Raw genomic sequence first — 20,263 nt, 5'->3', positions numbered from 1 at the left:
AATTCTTCCGCTTCTTTATCATTGACTTTGGTGCATAAATTGGAGTCATTTCTGTCTTTACTGGTCTTCCTTGTAGTTGTGTCAATATTATTCTATCACAGACAGCATTGTATTTCAAGATAGATCTTGAAATGTTCTTTTTTGACTATGAATTTGTCATTCCTGGCAAAGCAAACCATTTGATTGTCTGGTTCAAAATGACCAAATAGCTGTCAATTTCAGCTTACTAATGTCCTGGCATATGGAGTACTGGTGTGGCATTGTGGGTTAATGCGCCAGACTGCAAAGCCGTTTGAACTGCAAGTTTGGCATTTCAAGCTCACCAGCCACTCCTTGGAAACCCTATTTAGGGTCACTATGGGTTGGAATCAACTCGATAGTACTTAACAACAACAACAATGTCTTGGTGTGGTGCTGTGCATTAATGTGCTGAACTGCAGGGTCGGTTTGAACCACAAGGTTGGCTGTTCAAGCTCACCAGTCACTCCTTGTAAACCCTATATAGGGTTGCTATAGCAGGAAGCGACTCTACGGTAGTTAACAACAACAACAACAACAACAACAACAATGCTCAGAGTATCAGTCTTTTTGCGTTCTATTTCCTTTTGACAGCTTCCAATTTTCCTAGATTCATATTTCATACATTCCATGTTTTGATTGTTAATGGATGTTTTCAGCTGTTTCTTCTCATTTTGAGTCTTGCCCCATTAGCAAACGAAGATCCCAAAAGAAATGCTTCATGTGGGTCATTAAGGTCAAGTCTACTTTGAGTAGGTAAAGATCCAATGGCTCAAACATAACAACAACTGAGGAAGGCGCAGGACGTGGTGTGTTTTGTTCTGTTGTGTGTAGGGTCACTATGAGTCAGAATTGACTAAATGATGCCTAACAACAACAAAAACTAGATTGGTTGAGACTGGGGGACTCCTCAAAACTATTGTTCTGAGATACTCTTCAAACTTTGACTACACTTAGATAACAAATTGGATAAAAAAATAATAAATGTCACAAGAAAGTACTGTGCTCTTTTGAAAAATCACCTATATGAAACCAAACAGTCAACAGTTACTTTTAAACAAAGATGAGAATGTAAGAGGCCAGGGAAACCGGAGCCCTGGAAAATGGAGGAGCAACCATAAGGGAAGTAATGAGACTATTTATGCATTGTGCAGAATGTAATCAATGGCACTGAACAATTTAGGTAGAAATGGTTGAATAGGAACTTAAGCTGCTGTGTAAGCCTTCACCAAGAACACAATAAAATATTATTTTAAAAAATACCCATTATACTATCATGATTTATGGTTTCTAGGTTCTTGGGCACTGAAGCAAATGAACTCTGTTTCTAACTAGAGGTTTGACCTCAAATTGTTGAACCTCCTACTAGGGGTAACTGCTGTAGGCCTCATGAGAGAGCCTCTGGGAATTATTCTGAACAGCAAATTTAAGGCTTGGATGTTCTCAAAAAGACCAGACCACAGGAGGGAAGGAGACAGGAGAGGGATAAGAAAAACAAAAACTTTCTTGTGGATATATTCTGCTTCCTCCTCCTATTTTATAAACAGAATAACACAGGCTAGCCAAATGTTTATTTTTTGACCCCTATAGTTACATGATTGAAGGAGCTCTGGTAGCGTAGTGGTTACGAATTGGGCTGCGAACCTTAAGGCCAGCAGTTCGAAACTATCAGCCGCTTCGCGGGAGACAGATGAGGCGTTCTGCTCCCGTAAAGATTTACAGCCTTGGAAACCCTGTACAGGGTCGCTATGGGTCGGAGCTGACTCGAGGGCACTTAACAACAACAACATAGTTACGTGATTGAGTAGGGAAACAGAAGTTGTGATAGCATCAAAATATTCTCCAATAAACATCGATCATCACTCCCCTGTCTCCACTCATTTCATGAGTCCCTTTTTGGATCTGTATCCTGATGATTGTGGTATAATACAGGCATGTTGTTGTTGTTGTTGTTATGTGCCATGGAGTCGGTTCCGACTCATAGTGACCCTGTACAGGGTTTCCGAGGCTGGAAATCTTTACGGGAGTAGAAAGCCTCATCTTTCTCCCACGGAACAGCTGGTAGTTTCGAACTGCTGACCTTGCTGCTTACAGCCCGATTCGTAACCACACGCTACCAGAGCTCCTTATACCACAGAGCTATTGCAGCTTTGACTTCAGACCACTTCAATAAAAGGGACAGCGCAATAAAGTGAGTCACACCAGTTTTTTGTTTTGTTTTTTGTTTTCCAGGTGCACATAAAAGCTAAGTTTACATGACACTGTGGTCTATTACGTGTACAATAGCATTATTTAACAGTTTGAAATATTGTGAGAACCATCAAATTGAAACACAGATACAAAGTGAGCACATTGTATTGGAAAAAAATCAGCTCCAATTGACTTACTGGATGCAGGGTTGACAATAAGCTTCAGTTTGTAAAAACACAGTGTTTATGAAGCACATAAAAGGGAAGCATGATAAAATGAGGTGTGCCTGGTGGACTAGCTGTAAAGGCAATGTAAACTATGCAGATCTGTTCTAAAGTCAGATTTCAAATGACTGTTGAGAATAAATGTAAAGAATTACTCAAATTATAATAAACTATTAACAAATTGGAGCATGGTGGTAGTGGGCCAGTTAATAGGAAAAATGAACAGGGGGAAGAGACAACCACCCTAAAGACATTTCAAAGAGAGAGAGGGTTAAAAACATATACATATATATACATATGTATATATATATATGTTGTTAAGTGCCATCAAGTCAGTTCTGACTCATAGGGATCCTGCATAGGTTTTCCAAGCAACAGTTAGTGAGTTTGAACCACTGACCTTGTGGTTCAAATTGACCTTGCAGTCCAGTGCTTATTCTACAGTACTACACCAGGACTCCATATATATACATTTACACCAAACCAGTATAAGACGCTTTGGGAAAATTCATAAAGCTCTTGAAAACTTTGGTAAAAATATCATCTGATTGTCTATTAAAATATAAATCAAAGGACTTAGTGCTATTATATAATTTAAAAAATTAAGATACTTTAGATGCATTTCTTTGTTCAGTCTAAGAATTAACATATATTTGCAATTATAACTTAAATTTAGTGGAATATATGATAAAAATCTTAACTTCATAATTTTGAGTTCTATTTCTCAAGTTCAAGCCCCAAACTGTCTTTCCCTCCTATTTACTGTAAACATCGTGTTCTCTCTTTTAAGTTTCCCACTAAGTGGCTTTCCTAGCATTATTAACTGATGAAGACTTTCTGGTTTTAATAACCCATCCCAAAATATATTCTTTAAATGTGGAGAGCTTCACCAAGTTTAGGACCAGAGGAGGCACTTGACTTATAACTCCCAGCAAGTAACTAAAGCAACCTCTGTCCCAAAGACAAATCCCAGTTTCTTTCAGTAAGGATTAGCTGCTGACTTATGGCAACCCCATGTGTGTCAGAGTAGAATTGTGCCTCATAAGCTTTTCAATGGCTGATCACCAGGCCTTTCTTCTGAGGCACCTCTGAGCAGACTCAAACCGCTCACCTCTTATTTAGTAGTGGAGCATCTTAACCACTTGCACTATGCAGGGATTCTCCCTTACAGAGGGAACCAATTTTGTGTTCAGTTTGGAATGCTTATTTTGTCCCTAAGGAGCACTGGTGGAGCAGTGGTTAAATGCTCAGCTGCTAACTGAAAGGTCGGAGGTTGGAACCCATCCAGCTGCTCCATGGAAGAAAAGGCCTGGAGATTACAGTCTAGGAAACCCAATGGGGCAGTTGGTTATCCCATGGGGTTGCTATCACTGTGTTCTGTAGGGTTGTTATCACTGGGAATCAACTCAATTTCATTCACCAGCAAGCTTGTCCCTATTGTTAACTACTAATGTATAAATATCAAAGCCCAGTTTCAGAGATCCCCACTGTAGAAACAAGATGTGTTTTAATGATTGAAAAAAGGTACAGCTTCTGCATTTGTATTGCTTTTACTTTCATTTTTTTCTTCCTAGAAACCAGACATTTTCCCTGCTTGGTGAAATTCCAGGCACATGATTCTATTGAAGATACCTGCCTGGCCTCCTTGGCACTTTGACCCAGTGCCTCTGGCTAAAGGAGGAAGACTCCAGCCACAAGGAAATGCCATGAAACATAAGCGGGCACCAATTCTCAGTGAGGCTGAGGACCACGATAACTAAGCTGCCCACACCACACTCACTTTATTGTGGAGTGTTCTTAGGACCTTCCAGGTCTTCTCTGACAGTGGGAAGAAGAGGTTGTCTCTGAAAGTCTTTAGACCCCATCTTGCTGCAACATTCATTCAGAGAGGCTCAAGATGTCCCATGAAGGGGGAAGCAATGGGAGAATTGAAGAGAGAGACAATGAAAGGGACTTTCCACTTGCTACCGTTCCATTGTGCTGTAGACTGAATTGGGTCCTCCCAAAAAATATGTCGAAGCCCTAACCACTGTATCTGTGAGTGTGACCTTCTTTGCAAATAGGGTCTTCAAAGATATTGAATCAACATGAGGTCATACCAGAGAAGGGAGAATCCTACTCCAATCAGAGTACTGTCCTTACAAAAAGACACAGAAGTAGGTCAGCCGTATGAAGAGGGAGGCAGAGATTGGAATCTTGTAGCCACAAGCCAAAAGTTGCCAGGAACCACTGGAAGCTAGGAAGATGCAAGGAAGGATCTTTCCCTAAAGCTTTCAGAGAGAGCATGGTTTCTGCTGTTATCTTAAATTTGGTCTGCTAATCTCCAGAACTATGAGACAACAAATCTCTGTTTCTTTAAGTCATCTACTTTGTTACAGCAGCCCTAGGAAATGAATGTTTAGGGACAATTCCTTTGCTCCTTTGGCTGACAGTTCTACCCCCACTCCCTCAGTCAGCACAGCCTCCGTTATCCAGATCTAGCATCCTTTCTTCCTTGATATGAATGAGGTTAGGGGCCCCTGGTCTTCCTCTTAGAGTCAAGACAAATCCCAGATGATCTAAAAGTTGCTTTGCCTCTGACCAAACTTGTATCATGAGAGGAGAAGGCAAAACATCTCAGACCATATTACTTTTTGTTTTATTAAATCAATGCAGTTCCTATTTCATGTCCCCATTTTGCCTGTTGACTGACTGGGAAGTTGCACTGTAGGACTGTTCAGTAACTTCTGGACAGTCTTGGTTCCTGGGGATCCTGTCTCCAGAATAACAAGACATCTGGGTGTCTTGTTAATGTTGCAGCATGAGGGAGGACGTCTGACCAAGCCAGTCCGTCCACATCATCCTCTGAGGTTTGTAACATCCTGTCTGATCCTTGGTCATTGACCATGCAGGCCTGCAGCTGCACTCTCTCTCATTCCCTACTGGGAGGCCTGATTCTTTCTTAACTACTTTGTGCTCTGTTTAAAGGTCTGGAGGAAACTCTGCTGTCCTCCCACACTACCTCAGGGTTGTTGAAACTCTAAAGCTGTCTCAGGCCTCTTGATCTGGATGTACCGGTACCCATTTCTACTCTATAATGTCTCCCCATGCTGAGGTTTGCAGTTTCTTTGTAATATTGCTGCCTTTGTGACAGAGGAAAGAAGGGCATCAGTGTCCTGAGTCCTTGAGTCTCCAAACCCCTTTGATAGTTCTCTCATCCCCCTCTGTCCTCCCACTGTCCCTGGCAAACACTTCAATGTCAGGGATCTTTCTGAGGGATCTCACTGACAAGTTCTTTTATTTTCTTTCTGCTTTCTTGTCTTCCAGTCTAGGGACTTGATGTCACCTCATGGTATGGGATAGTGGGAGTCCACAAATTCTTTTACAGCTTTTATGGGACTTTGAGAGTTCTTAGGTAGAGTAAGCAGATAAGTGCTTGACTACTCACTGAAACGGTGGTTTGAACTCACCCAGAGGTGCCTCAGAAGAAAAGCCTGTAGATCTGTGTCTGAAAGGTCACAGCCTTAAAAACTCTACGGACCACAGTTCTACTCTGCAACACGTGGGGTTGCCTGAAGTTGGAATTGACACGGCAGTGGGTTTGTTTTTTTTTTTTTTTTTGGTATAGGACTTTACTTTTGAATGTCAAAACAGACATTTTGATTTTGGGTGCTCTAGTTTCACTGGAATAGCAACATTCCTTTGAGACAAAAATGCCTCATGGCCCACTGCCACATGTGGGAGAGTCACGATGCAACAGAGATATTAGTGAACATATCAACCTATTGTCCCAATTCCCAACAAATGGCCTCGAGATGCTGCCTTCTACCAGTCATGCCAAGATACACCCATGCTGGGGAAAAGCAGCAAAGTCTGTGGTCCATGAACCCTCAGTTATAGCTAATCATCCTGCATGCCAATAAGCTTAGGACGTTCCATCTTGTTGCAAGTTTAAGCATGTAGATACGTTTCCTCAGTCTAACTGTAAAGGAAGATGTTTTTCTCCTTTGTGAGTGTGGTTATTTGGTGGTTTCAGCTTTCTATGAACACTTGTCTGGACAAGAATCCCAGCCTGTTGTGAGTAGTTAAAATCATTCAATAAATAAAACTTTTAAAACCCATGCACTTAAACGTTTGTGGTTGTGTGGGATATTATCAGTGTCAAGGATGGGCAAATTTGGAGGCATTTTGGGTCAGTCTACTTTCTTTAAATCTTCTCCAAACATTTTAGGTTTGGCAAAACCTGAATCGTATTTTGCCAAACCCCTGAGCTTGTAATTTGTAAACCCCTGTGTATTTTCAGGGAAATGTAGTCCATATGTTTCTGATTGATTTACACTTAACTCATCTAAATGTTGTTTTGCTAGTGTTATTTGATGTCCAAAGGGCCCCAGAGCCTGTTTACATCTGTCTGAGCTGTTCTCCCCTGAGACTCCGCAAGATCTGTTTTGCCAAGAGTTAACTAAGTTGAACGCAGTGCCGCACTGCTTCCCCCCTCCAAGTTTGGACCAGACTTGGGTGGAATCTGAAATAAAGATCTGAGGAAGTTGCATTGGGCTTTGAAGTTGACCAAACACTGAGCTCCACACTTCACTAATAATCACAACCCTAAACCTTCTCATTGGAGACTGTGACCAAAACACCAGGCAGAGAACAACTCCTCTACCAGGTCAGCTTTCCAGTCCCGCCCTTGCCCTGATACACTGGCACTCACCACCTGAATAGTGCCTTCCCTTTTAGGACTGGCACACCCGAGTTTCCTATGGAGGAGTGGAAAAGGTTTTATACAGTGGGTAAAAATGATCAGCCCTCCCGCTCCATCTGTGATAGCAATCTTGTAAAGCAAGACTGTGGTTTCAAAACAAAACAAACAAAAGAAATCCTCAGCTAGTGCCCCATGTCGCTGAACTTTAATTTTAGATCGTCTACATTTGCCTTGCAAATGAGTCCAAAAATTACCTAAGCCACAAACATTTAAAGCAATCCTACCCACTGGCAGAAGGAGTGTGCCTGGCAGAATGAATGTGCTGGCCCAGAGTGAGTGTTAGGGTGCGGCTTTAACTTAGAAGGTACCCCACAATTTTTGAAATGTTACAACTAGAAATGGGGACATACTCACTGTACCTTTGTGATTCGTCTTTGAGGAAAAGAGTGCTTTATTCTAGAGGAAGTGTTTTAATGGGCATTTTGGTTATGTTCAAGCAAACCCTCTCTGAAATAGAGATATTTGAGACAAAAACCTGTTGCCATTGAGTTAATTCCAACTCACAGCACGTCTGTTGGACAGCATAGAACTGCCCCTAGGGCTTCCAAGGCTGTAATCATTACAGAAGCAGATAGCTACCTCATTCTCCCTCCAAGCAGATAGTGGATTTGAACTGCTGACTTTTCAATTAACTGCTGAGCACTTAACTAATGTACCACCTGGGGTCCTGGAATGGAAGCCAATGCTACGATTGTTTGTGTGTCCAGGGAAAAGTTGAGCTTCAAAGGCTGGGGGCCTGGGAGTAGCAGCATCGCATGAGCATCACCTCTGGTGGGTGGTCAAGTGAATAGTCACAACTCTCACTTTGAAACTGGTCATCAGTGGTACTCCTGGTGTAGCGATATAGGATAAGCACTGGATTGCGAACCACAAGGTGGGCTATTCAAACCCATCAGCTGCTCCTTGGAAACCCTGTACAAGGAACTGACTTGACAGCACTTAACAACAACAAACCAGTGGTACTGTCACAAGAGCCTCCCATCCTGGCTGTTTCCACAGCCACAAGAGCAGATGGCTGCTTCTCCACCCTCCATTAGCATCAATATGGTTATCTGGATTGCTCCCTCTCTCCCTTACTTTGTTTTCACGGAACTGCATTTTAGAATCAGTCTTCAACCTTTATTGAGGGCTGAGAAATGGCCCTGGAAACATCTATGGCTAGCATGTGGCTGAGGACATTATTTACAATCCTACATGGCCTCCTCTTGGAGGACCATAAGGAGGAACTTCTTTCAGTCCAGCTCTTCCCAAGGGCTGTTGCTGTTAAGTGCCATTGAGTCAGTTCTGACTCATAGCGACCCTGTGTAGAGTTTCCCAGGAGCAGCTGGTGAGCTTGAACTGCCAACCTTGCAGTTGAAATGGCTTTGCAGTCTGCGCATTAACCCACAGCACCACACCAGGATTCCCAAGTGTTAGGGTTAGGGTTATGTTTGTCTTATGGTAGTAGAATTCTCTAATGCATCAAATGCCTTTCCACTCCTGTTTTGCCATGGCAGCTAGAGACTGAAGCCAGAACTGTATCTGATCCAAAATAAGGGCATGGATCTATATGGTAGAAGTTTTGCTGGTTTGCTTTGGTAGACTCATCCTTTATTCCATTTTCTATTAGGATCCAAAGAGACCTAGTGGAGCAGTGGGTTACACATTGGGTTGCTAATCACAAGGTTAGCGGTTCAAACCCACAAGCCACTACAAGAGAGAATGATGATGTTCCCTGCTTCCGTAAAGATTTACAGTCTCAGAAACCCTTAAGAGCAGCTCTGCTCTGTCCTATAGGATCGCTATGCATCAGAATCAACTCAACAGCAACAGGTGTTTAGGACCCACCCTGCTCCTATGACCTGATGTTAATTTAGCTGTTAACATTGGCAAAGACTCTATTTCCAAACAGGGTCACATTCACAATACCAAGGGGTAGGATTTCCATATATGTATTTTTGTTTGAGGAGGGGTCATAATTCAACCCATAACATGGAGGAATCTGTATTTATAAGTAGCTTTTCTTATGGTTTAGCTTTGCCCATTAGTGGGTGGATGTTTGAGTTATCACTTGCCTAGATTATCTGCTCCCACTAGACAAGAATTCCTAAATGCTGATCCAGGCCAGTGAAACTCTGTCCTGAGTTTGGAGATTTCACAAACAGGATTCCACAACAGCTCTAGAGCAGATATCCTTTTGCCTGATTACTTCTCCACTTTTTGTTTGTTTTTTTCCTTTTCATTATCTGCTGATTTCTCCAAACGTCTTGAATGGCTTGTGTCTCCCTGACTGGACCTGTCCCTGTTCTCTCCTTTGAGATGTGGGTTCGTTCCTTTGTCTCTGCCTGCTAGTCCACAAAGCTAGAACTTTGCTAGACGCTCACAGCTCTCCATTCCTACCCTACACTTTCTCTTGTCTGGGGTTTGGGTTTATTTTTCTTCCTGCCTAACTACTTCTAATATACTAAGTCAATAAACAGATTCTCTGTGGTTACATATGGCAAACAGCTGAAATTTACAGTTGAGAGTAAAATTTCCTCATTTGGGAGAAAAAATAATCATTTCACAGATTTAGAAAGTGGTCATTCTGATCTCCAGGGCAAATAAAAATGCTTTATAACCTTCCACAAAAGCTTATGCCTTGATTAAATTTTTATTATGAATTATTAATTAAACCAAGGAAATGCAGAGGCCTAAACTCTTGCTTAAATTTGCTCCAGATTGAGACACAAACCAAAGGCTGCAAGAAACCCTAAAGGGGAGGTTTAATGATGAGCAGCACCTATAAACAATTTGAGCACTTTCATCTGCCAAAGCCTCCAAACCAGCCATGTAAATGAGCCCACGTGCCCGGCCTGGAAGGAGACTGGCAAGAGGGCTGAGAGAATCAGGACCTCTGCAGCTTCTGTCTCCTGAGTTCTGTGTGTGTGTTTCGTGAGCATTCTTTAGAGAAACACTGGCTGTTCACTTCCTGAGTGGTTGTGGTTAGGTGGGAGGTGGTGAGGGGTGGGAAGCCTATAAGGAAGCATCATGGTGTTTAGGAAGCTCAGCCAGGGGTCAGAGGTGGGGTCACCAAATGCAGTTGTGCAGGTTGCCTTGAGGAATGGGGAAAACCCAGTTCACATTCTACTTGCCACGTCTTGTTTCCCACTTCAAGGCTGCATCCACATGAGGAAGGGGTGCCTTTTTCTCATTTAGATCAGTTACTGGTTGTGGTTGAATAGACTATGATTATGATGACCCTATGTGTGTTCGACTGTAATTTTGCCCTAGGGTTGCACATCACTAGGACATTCTTCTCAGACACTTCTGAGTGGACTCAAACCTTTAACTTTCCAATTAGCATCTGAGCAAGTTAACCGTTTGCACCACTTGGGGGCCTGGTTTGAAGTCATTGGGCCATATGCTTTTCATGTCTTGCTTGTAGACAAATGCATTTGGTAAGAGAGGAGGTCTAGGCCTACATTCTCCCAGGGGCGCCTTTTGCTTAGAAGATAAAGGATTTGTGTGAGTAAGAGGTGGCCTAGAATTCAACAAGCCAATGCTGCAGATACAAATATGAATAAGACCCTATCTGCTAAGAACCACGGTAATTTGAGGAGCCAGACTATTAAAGCAGCTTATTGCAACCCAGTGGTGACAAGTGCTGTACAAGACACCTATATAGGTGCCCACCACATGGAATTGGGTAATGGGGTATCAGGGAAACCTTTTTGGGATGATGCTCAAACGCATCTTAGAAAATGGAAGGGGTTTGGGAATGGGAGTATGGAGTGGCATTGAAAGCAAAGGAAATAGAGGATCAAAGTAATACAGAATGAAGAAGCATGGTCTGTCAGACTAGAAGAAAGAATAACTTCCAGAAATGACATAAAAATCCTATGGGGGTCCCATAATCTGTGGTTGAGGTTTAAGCCACTCAAATATGCACATCTATTCAAACATGAAAGGAGAGGGCAACACGCACTTCCTTTCCCTGTTGGCCAAGATTGAAGGTCTTCCGAAGAACACCAAGTTCCTAGCACAGTGCTTGGCCTATGACATGCTTTAATGCTGGTTTCTTCCCCTTCCCTTGTAGTCCCAGATCATTCATTTGTAATATGAAAACAGGGGCAAAGGACTTATGTATATCTTTTCCAACATTCTGAAAGGAACTAAAGATGTAAAATAAAGATAATGACAACCCTTTGGTAATGGGCAGGGCCCTATGATTTTTTTCCCTCACTTCTAAGCTGGCTTCCAAGAGTGCTTTGAGGTTGTACCACAGCAAGAAGCTGAGCTCCTCTGAATCAGACACTCCACAGGAGAGGAAAAGAGAGCTCTTCAGCTGTTATGGGAAGCAAATGTTGCCATTATTCTGATGAGCTATTGTTCTGATTATCTTTACTTCTCAATGGAGATTCAGGCTCTCAGTTTATACCTAGAGAATGTTATGTGCACAGAGACAATGGCATGTACTTGCCACTTATTTATATAGAATTTGGGGCTCATGGAAAGTGGAGCATTGGCAGCACCGCTTCCTAGCATGACATCACATAAATATGTTTGAAGATACTGCTTAATAAGAACTCTGTAGAGATAAGAGAAGTGGTGGAAAGTACTGAGGGATGCCATTTCCTCCCTAATATATGCCATGAATCAGGGCTCAGAGGGAAGGAAGAGAAACTAGTTCCACCTTTAGGGTGTGCACACTGGCCCAGGGCTTGGGAGAGGGCCTTCCTTACAGGATGTATTTTATATTCTCCTATTGCTTTGAGATGAAGCTGGACAGAAAAGGAAGTGGAAGGCTGCAGAGCTGATAGCAAGATTGGGGTTGAGAGGTTAACCTTTGCTAGTAGATTTGTTATCTGTTGTTTTGGGGAGATGTCTAGTCAATTTTAACTCACAACTATCCCATGTGACAATCGAATGGCCTCATACTGCTCAACCACGGGATTACCAAGGCTCCTTTGTTGGTAAGTGCCGTCGAGTCGATTCCAACCCACAGGGACCCTGTATAGGATTTCCAAGGAGCAGCTGGTGAGCTTGAACCATTGACCTTGCAGTTCAAATGGCTTTGCAGTCTGACACAGCACCACACCAGGACCCCAAGGCTCCTTTAGTTAGCTACTAAAATGAAGAAATCCATCAGAATGTTGCATCCAATGCCTGAATTAGCCAACAGGAACAAATGCCTATGTGAGGCCAACACAGCGGGGCATTCTGGGAGAGGGTTTCACCATCACGAAGGAATGACCTCAACCCCCTAGGACTTCTGTTTTCATAAAAAGGCAGTAGCCTCCCTTTACCCTCACCCACCCCAGAGACAAAAAGGTGCAAGCTTTTCTATTTACTTTGAATTTCTTGGGGGAGAAAAGGTTTTTGGGAATAAAAGGAGTCCTGGTGTGGCACTGTGGGTTAATGCACAGACTGCAAAGCCATTTGAACTGCAAGGTTAGAGATTCAAGCTCACCAGCTGCTCCTCGGAAACCCTATACAGGGTCGCTATGGGTCGGAATTGACATGATGGCACTTAACAACAACAATCCCAGAGACAATAGGGTGCAAGGTTTTCTATTTACTTTGAATTTTTTGGGAGAGAAAAGTCTTTTTGGAATAAAACAAATGTTTTATTGCTTTTCATTGAATATTTTCCCCCATCAGTGGAATATAGCTGTATGAGTCTCCTAAGGCTTCTGCCTCATCTTTTTCCTGCAGAGTGAGTTCAAACCACCAAGCCTGTTTCTGTAAAGATTTACAGCTTTGGCAACCCTATGGGGCAGTTCTAATCGGTCCTAGAGAGTTGCCATAAGTCAGAACCTACTCAAGGGCATTGGGTTTGGTTTGGGTTTATAGACCCCTGATGGGTGGAATAAAAGATTTGGTGTCTGGCTAGGCCTCAAGGTGTTGAAGACAACTTTTGTTTGGTGCCCTGCTGGGATGATTGCTTTTGTAAGGGCTGGAGGGTGAAGGATAAGGTGGGGATGAGCATGAGGGTCACTCAATAGTTAACCCTAAGTCATCTTACTTAAGGAAGGTTTCAACTACCCCTCCACTGGAATACTCCGAAAGCAGAAGAGTCAGCTGGTGGGAAGGGAGAAGAGTGGGAGGAGGAAATGAGCAGCGTGTGGCCTCACTTCTTGATAATGGAAGGAAAATACAGGGAGTGTCCTTCCACCCAGAGCAAGCTCAAAAAGATGTGATGGCTTCTCCGTGGGCTACATTGTAGAGTGAGCTAATAACAGCGGGAAAGGAGTATGAAAACTCAAGGATGTGGGCAAGATATAAGGGATGTGTGTGTGTGTGGCTGGGTGGGGTGGGGTGAGGAGAAGAGTCAAGTAGGGAACTGAGGAAGAGTGAAAATAAGGGAGCTAGTACTTTAATAAAAATCAATGAATAGGACCTATTGGATTGTTCCAGGTCTGTGAAATGGTACAGTAGAGTCTTAAAGATCATTTAGTTAAAACAAAGTAAAACAACACAAAATTGTCATCATGTTGACAGTGACTCATAGCAATGCGATAGGTTTTCAATGGCTGATCTTTCCAGAAGTAGATTGCGAGGCTTTTCTTCCAAGGTGCCTCTGGGTGGACACCCTTTAGATTAACAGCCAAGTGCATTTCACCAATGGTCTGATTTTAGAGTTGAGGAAACTGAGTTCTGTAGCCATAGTTTTAATTTGCCTTTGGTTCACATGGTGTATTTGTGGTTCAGGGTCTTATCTTTGCTGGTGGAAGTTTGAAGTTCCTTTAGCTTGACGCTCTGAGGTAGAGGAAAAGCCCATGAGGAAAACATTAATCTTGAAGTTAGATGACCTTGGCTTTGGGATCTAGTTTTTCAGTTCCCCAATTTGGAAGGTCTGCCAACATCTTTCCCCATGTTTTCTAGACAAGGGCAGAGCACTACCAACCTCTGCTCTCAAGCAGGGGTCCTATGGGTTTGGAAGGGAGGTAAGTTCCAGGTAAGCCAGGCCAGTTCTTGTATGTTCTTCCCCTTCCCTCTTCTGGAGGTGGCAGTTACTGGGCAACATGACCATGAGGAGGAGATAAACGGCCTCAGATAGGAAGGTTTCATTGTTGAGGTTATTGCAAATGTGCCTTAATCTAGTTCTGTCCGGACCTGAATTGGTAGCCAGATAAACTGTTGGTGGCCTGATTTCATGTATTTATCAAGGTTAAACAATTATCAGAAAGCAATTATCCCCTGGGAGGACAGTGGCACTCAGAGATAAGCAATGCCCTACAAGTCTGGTTTCTGCCACAGAACCCGTAAGTTTTCAGCCCATGCCCTATACAGATTTTCTTCTCATTCCCCACCATCCTAAATTTTAAAGGAGGTGCACTTTTGCAACACACTTGTTTTGTGGGCCTTTATCCATAGCCCAACATAAAAATCAATAGCCGGCAGATAAATCGTTTTTGTGGGTTTTCAGAGACTGGTGAAATCTTGGAATCAATTTGCTATAATTGAAAGGGGCCAAGTGCCCATTTAGTAGTGCTGTTTTCATATTATACATGAGGAAGCCAAGGCACAGAGAAATTAAAAGGTCTTTAGAGTTGAACAGGTGTGGATGTGAAGCCTGGCTTTGCCAACGGTGGGCTGCCTGACCTTGGGTAATCTCCAAGAGCCCTTATTTTCTCATCTGTCAAGTGAAGACAATAATCCAGACCTCACAGTAGTGTTGTGAGAGGTAAAAGGTGCTTCCCCTTGATCAAGGCCACACAGATAATTGGGGCAGAGCCAACGGTGGAACTCTAGCATCCCGCCTCCCAGAAATTTATTTTTTCCATTACACGTGGAATCTTCTCCGGAGGTCTTCAATGTACCATTAAGTCAAATATAAGGATTCTCTCTCTCACCCAAAGGCTGACACGTGCTCTAGTTCAGTGTTTCTTAGACTCGGCACCTCCAGATGGTATGAGGCTCAGTTCTGCGTGGGGACTCATGTTTATACGATGACAGCATCTACATTTTTTCTGAATGAATTAATAATCGACTTGCCATTGTATTTAGTAAAAACCAGACATCACCTCATGGATGTCTCACCGAAAGGGAGCATCAATTATTCCATTCATTTTGGAAAATTTTCTATTTAGGTTGGGTGGCAGCAGGAACAAGGGCCTGGGGCCTCAATGACCCACAGGCCGGGAGATTCCCAGGGCTCAGTGGTTACCCTAAAGTCCCGGCCTGAGTCTGAAGCCTTAGGATAGGTCCCGGCCTAGGTCCTTGCAGCCCTCACCCTCACATTGTTCGCACTTTGGACACTAGGTGGCGCCACAGGAACATCCTCGCAGCCCCAGGCGCGGTCGAAGTACCGGAGGACCCGCTACGGCACGGCGGATTCTTCCTCTTTACTCAGGGTCAGAGCTCCGTGGGACACCGCCCGCACACTGACCACCCATCGAAAGCGCTGCTCTTCCTTAGGTGAAGGTTTGGTCTTTTCTTGCAGGACGATTGGAATCGTGTCCATTTGGTGTTAGGAGTCTCAAATGAGTATTTACGAGACTAACCTTTTTTGTTGCTCTGCTGTCTGTCCCCCGTCTCCGCCCCGCATGTTACTAACGGTTCCTTCCTTTGCTATTAGTGGCGTTCATCATTACAAGGACTTTGGGTGCTAAATGCACCACTCTACTTTTAAAAGGCAGCTGAGATGATACAGATTGGGTTTGCATGATAGACCCTCAGAGTTAGCCTTAGGAGGTTGCTGTGGGGACAGTCAAGCGGAGTCTGGCGAAACAGTCTGGGTACTGCTCAGCCAGGTGCGGGCTGCCGTGGCCTCTCCTCGGTCTGCCGGCCTCAGCGCCCTCTGGAGGAGACCTGGGACTCCCAACCCGGAGAGCTGTAAGGTGCTTCTGAGTATGACTTTAAAGAACCTTCCACCACCTTAGAATCCAGCAGTGATTCCCAGTTTCGTCTCAGAACTCAGTAAGATTTCCACACTTCAAAGTCAATTAATTGCTGGTCCTCTCACTTCCAGTCTACTTAATCATTCACACCCTGGACCATTTCCTCTGCTTCATTAGGCAGGCACTTAACAATAACAGCTTTCAGACAACTCAGTCTCTGTTCCCTGCTCCTCTTCAAGGTCTCTTTACAGGTCCTGGCCATCTAGATGCTGATCTAGGAGGGATCCACGCTCACTCCCTACGCCAAGGCCTCCTCAACTACCTGATTCTGAAGAACCAGGACTGAAGCCGGCAAAGCTGGGTCCCCCAAGTACACTGTAGTTAACATTTTTTGTTTATCAGGGCCGTTAGATCTGAGAGTGATTAGAAGACAAGGGCAGTTAGTTTCTTTTTCTTCCTTCAAAGTTGCCTTTTCACTGTTGTTGTAAGGTGCCATCCAGTCAGTTCCAACTCACAGCGACCCTGTGTACAACCGAACGAGACACTGTCTGGTCCTGGGTCATCCACCCAATTGTTATTTTGTCTGAGCCCATTGCTGGTGCCACCATACTAATTCATCTTGTTGAGGGTTTTACTCTTTTTTGCTGATGCTTCACTGTACCAAGCATAATATCCTTCTCCAGTGATTGGACCTCCTGAAACATGTTCAAAGTATGTAGGTGAAGTCTTGTCATCCTCACTTCTAAGGAACATTCTGGCTGTACTTCTTCCAAAACAGTTTTGTTTGTTCTTCTGAAAGTCCATAATAATTTCAGTATTATTATCCAACACCTTAATTCAAATGCATCAATTCTTCTGTGGTCAGCCTTATTCATTGTCCAACTTTCACATACATATGAGGTGATTGAAAATACCATGGTCAAGTTCACTGTAGTTCTTAAGCTGACATCTTTGTTCTTTAACACCTTAAAGAGGTCTTGTGCAGCAGATTTGCCTAATGCAATATGTTGTTTGATTTCTTGACTGTTGCTTCAGTGAGTGTTGATGGTTCATCCAAACAAAATGAAGTCTCTGACAACATCACACTTTTCTCCAGTTATCATGATGTTGTTTATTGATCCAATTATAAGAATTTTCCTTTTCTTTATAATGGAGTGCAACCCATACTGAAGATTGTAGTCTTTCATCTTCATCAGTAAGAATTTCAAGTCTTCTTTACTTGTGGCAGGCAAGATTGTGTCATCTGCATTTTGTAGGTTGTTAATGAGTCTTTCTCCAGTCCTGATGCAGTTTCTTCTTCATATATTCCAGCTTCTCAGATTATTTGCTCAGCATACAGATTGAATAAGTATGGTGAAAGGATAGAACCCTGACACACACCTTTCCTGATTTTAACCGTTAGAAAGTATCCTCTTCCACCACTTATCTGTCAGTTTGTTGTATGTACTGTGGTAGTTTGCATATTGCTATGTTGCTGGGAGCTATGTCACTGGTATTTTAAAAATCAGCAGGATCACCCATGGTGGACAGGTTTCAGTTGAGCTTCCTGACTAAGACAGACTAGGAAGAAGGAGAGGCAGACTATTTCTGGATATTTGTTGTTGTTGTTGTTAGGTGCCATCGAGTCGGTACTGACCCATAGCGACCTTATGCACAGCAGAACGAAACACTGCCTGATCCTGGGCCAACCTCACTATTGTTGCCACGCTTGAGTTCATCGATGCTGCCACCTGGTCAATCCATCTCGTTGGGCGTTTAGCCACTGAAAACCTTATGAACAGCAGTGAAACATTGTGAGATAGAGTACTGGAAAATGAAAACATTTTAAATAGCAGTGGACTATTGTCAGCTATAGTGCTGAAAGATGAGCTGCTCAGGTAGAAGGACACTCAAAATCTGGCTGAAGAAGAGCTGTCTTCTCAAAGTACAGGTGACCACAATGACATGAATGGAGTAAAGCTTTCAGGACCTTCATTTTCTGATAGGGCACAACTCAAAGTGAGGAGAAACAGATACTAACATCCATCAATAATCGGAACGTGGTATGTGCAAAGTATAAATCTAGGAAAATTGGAAGTTGTCAAAAATGAAACGGAAAGCATAAAGGTTGATATCCTAGATATTAGTGAACTGAAATGGACTGGGATTGGCCATTTTGAATTAGATGATCATATGGTTTACTATGCTGGGAAGGACAACTTGAAGAGGAATGGTATCACGTTCATTGTCAAAAAGAACATTTCAAGATCTATCTTGAAGTACAATGCTGTCTATGACAGGATACTGTCCATATGCCTATAAGGAAGACCACGTAATATCACTATTATTCAAATTTTTGCACTAACCATAAAAGTCAGTGATGATTAAATTGAAGCATTTTGTCAGGTGGAACCAGTTCCTAAAGAAGGACATCATGCTTGGTAAAGTGGAGAGTCAGCGTAAAAGAGGAAGACCCCCAGTGAGATGGATTGGAACAGTGATAGCAACAGTGAACTCAAGTGTAGCAGTGATTGTGAGGTTGGCCCAGGACCAGGCAGTGTTTCATTCTGTTGTGCATTAGGTCGCTATGAATCAGTACTGACTCAACAGCACCTAACAACACAACAACATCAACTTAGTCTGAAATTGATCAAACATGCAATCAAGATGCATTGAAAATTACTGGTGATTGGAATGTGAAGGTCAGAAACAAGGGGGAAGGATCAGTATTTGGAAAATATGGCCTTGGAGATTGCATGATAGAATTTTTGAAGAACAGTGATTTATTCATTGTTTTTAAAACAACATGAAAGGCAACTATACACACGAACATCACCAGATGGAATATAGAGGAATCAAACTGACTCTATCTGTAGGGAAAAAGCTGGAAAAGCTCCATATTACCAGTCAAAACAAGGGCAGGGTCAGAGTGGAACAGACCATCAATTGCTCATATGCAAGTTCAGGCTGAAGTTGAAAAAAATAAAAACAAGTCCATGAGAGCCAAAATATAACCGACCTGAATTTAGAGACCATCTCAAGAAGAGATTTGAAACATTAGACACTAATGGTGCAAGACCAGAAGAGTTGTAGGATGACATCAAGAACATCATACAGGAAGAAGGCAAAAGGTTATTTCAAAGACAGGAAAGAAAAAGAAGGCCAAAAGGGATGTCAGAATAGGCTCTGAAACTTGCCCTTTAGCATACAGAAGCTAAAGCAACTGGAAGAAATGAGGAAGTAAAAGAACTGAACAGAAAATTTCAAAGTTCAGTTTGAGAACACAAAATCATGTATTATAACAAAATGTGCAAAGACCTGGAGTTAGAAACTCAAAGGGAAGAACATGCTCAGCATTTTTTCAAGCTGAATGAACTGAAGAGAAAAATTCAAGCCTCAGGTTACAATATTGCAAGATTCTTTGGGCAAAGCGGAGTCCTGGTGTGGTGCTGTAGGATAAACATTGAATTGATAATTACAAATTCAGTTGTTCAAACCTACCAGCCATTCCTTAGAAACCTTATACAGGGTTACTGAGCGTCAGAATCGACTCAATGACAGTACACAGCAACTACATGGGCAAAATATTGAATGATTCAGAAAGCATCAAAATTTGGTTCATGTTCAACCATTTCAAGAAATCTAAGCTGTACTAAGGCATGGATGAAAAACAAGGCTCTCAGCATTGACTGAATGCAAATTGAAATGTTTCAACAAATTGATGCAGCACTGGAAGTGCTCACTTATCTATGCCAAGAAATTGGAAGACAGCTACTTGGCCACTTGATTGGAAAAGATCCATACCCGTGCCCATTCTAAAGAGAAGGGATGCAAAAGAATGTGGAAATCATTGAAAAGTTGCATTGATATCACATGCAAGTAAAATTTTGCTGAAGGTAATTTAAAAATGTCTGCAACAACACATCAACAGGGAACTGCCAGAAATTCTAGCCAGATTCAGACGAGGACGTGGAACCAAGGACCAAGGATATCATTGCTGACGTCAGATGGATCTTGGTTGGAAGCAGAGAATATCAGAAAGATGTTTACTTTGTTTGTGCTTTATTGACTGTTTAAAGGCTTTCAACTGTGTGGACCATGAAAAACTATGAATAACATTGTGAAGAATGGGTAGGTTCAGAACATTTAGTTGTGTCCCCTAGAAGCTTATATACCAACGGGCAGTCATTTGAACAGAAGAGTAGGATAGTGAATGGTTTAAAAGGTGTGTGCCAGAGTTGTATTCTTTCACCATACTTGTTCAATCTTTATGTTGTTGCTGCTAGGTGTCATTGAGTAGGTTA

This window comes from Chrysochloris asiatica, unplaced genomic scaffold, assembly GCF_000296735.1.
Source record: "Chrysochloris asiatica unplaced genomic scaffold, ChrAsi1.0 scaffold00002, whole genome shotgun sequence".
NCBI lineage: Eukaryota > Metazoa > Chordata > Mammalia > Afrosoricida > Chrysochloridae > Chrysochloris > Chrysochloris asiatica.
This window is presented reverse-complemented; position numbering follows the sequence as displayed.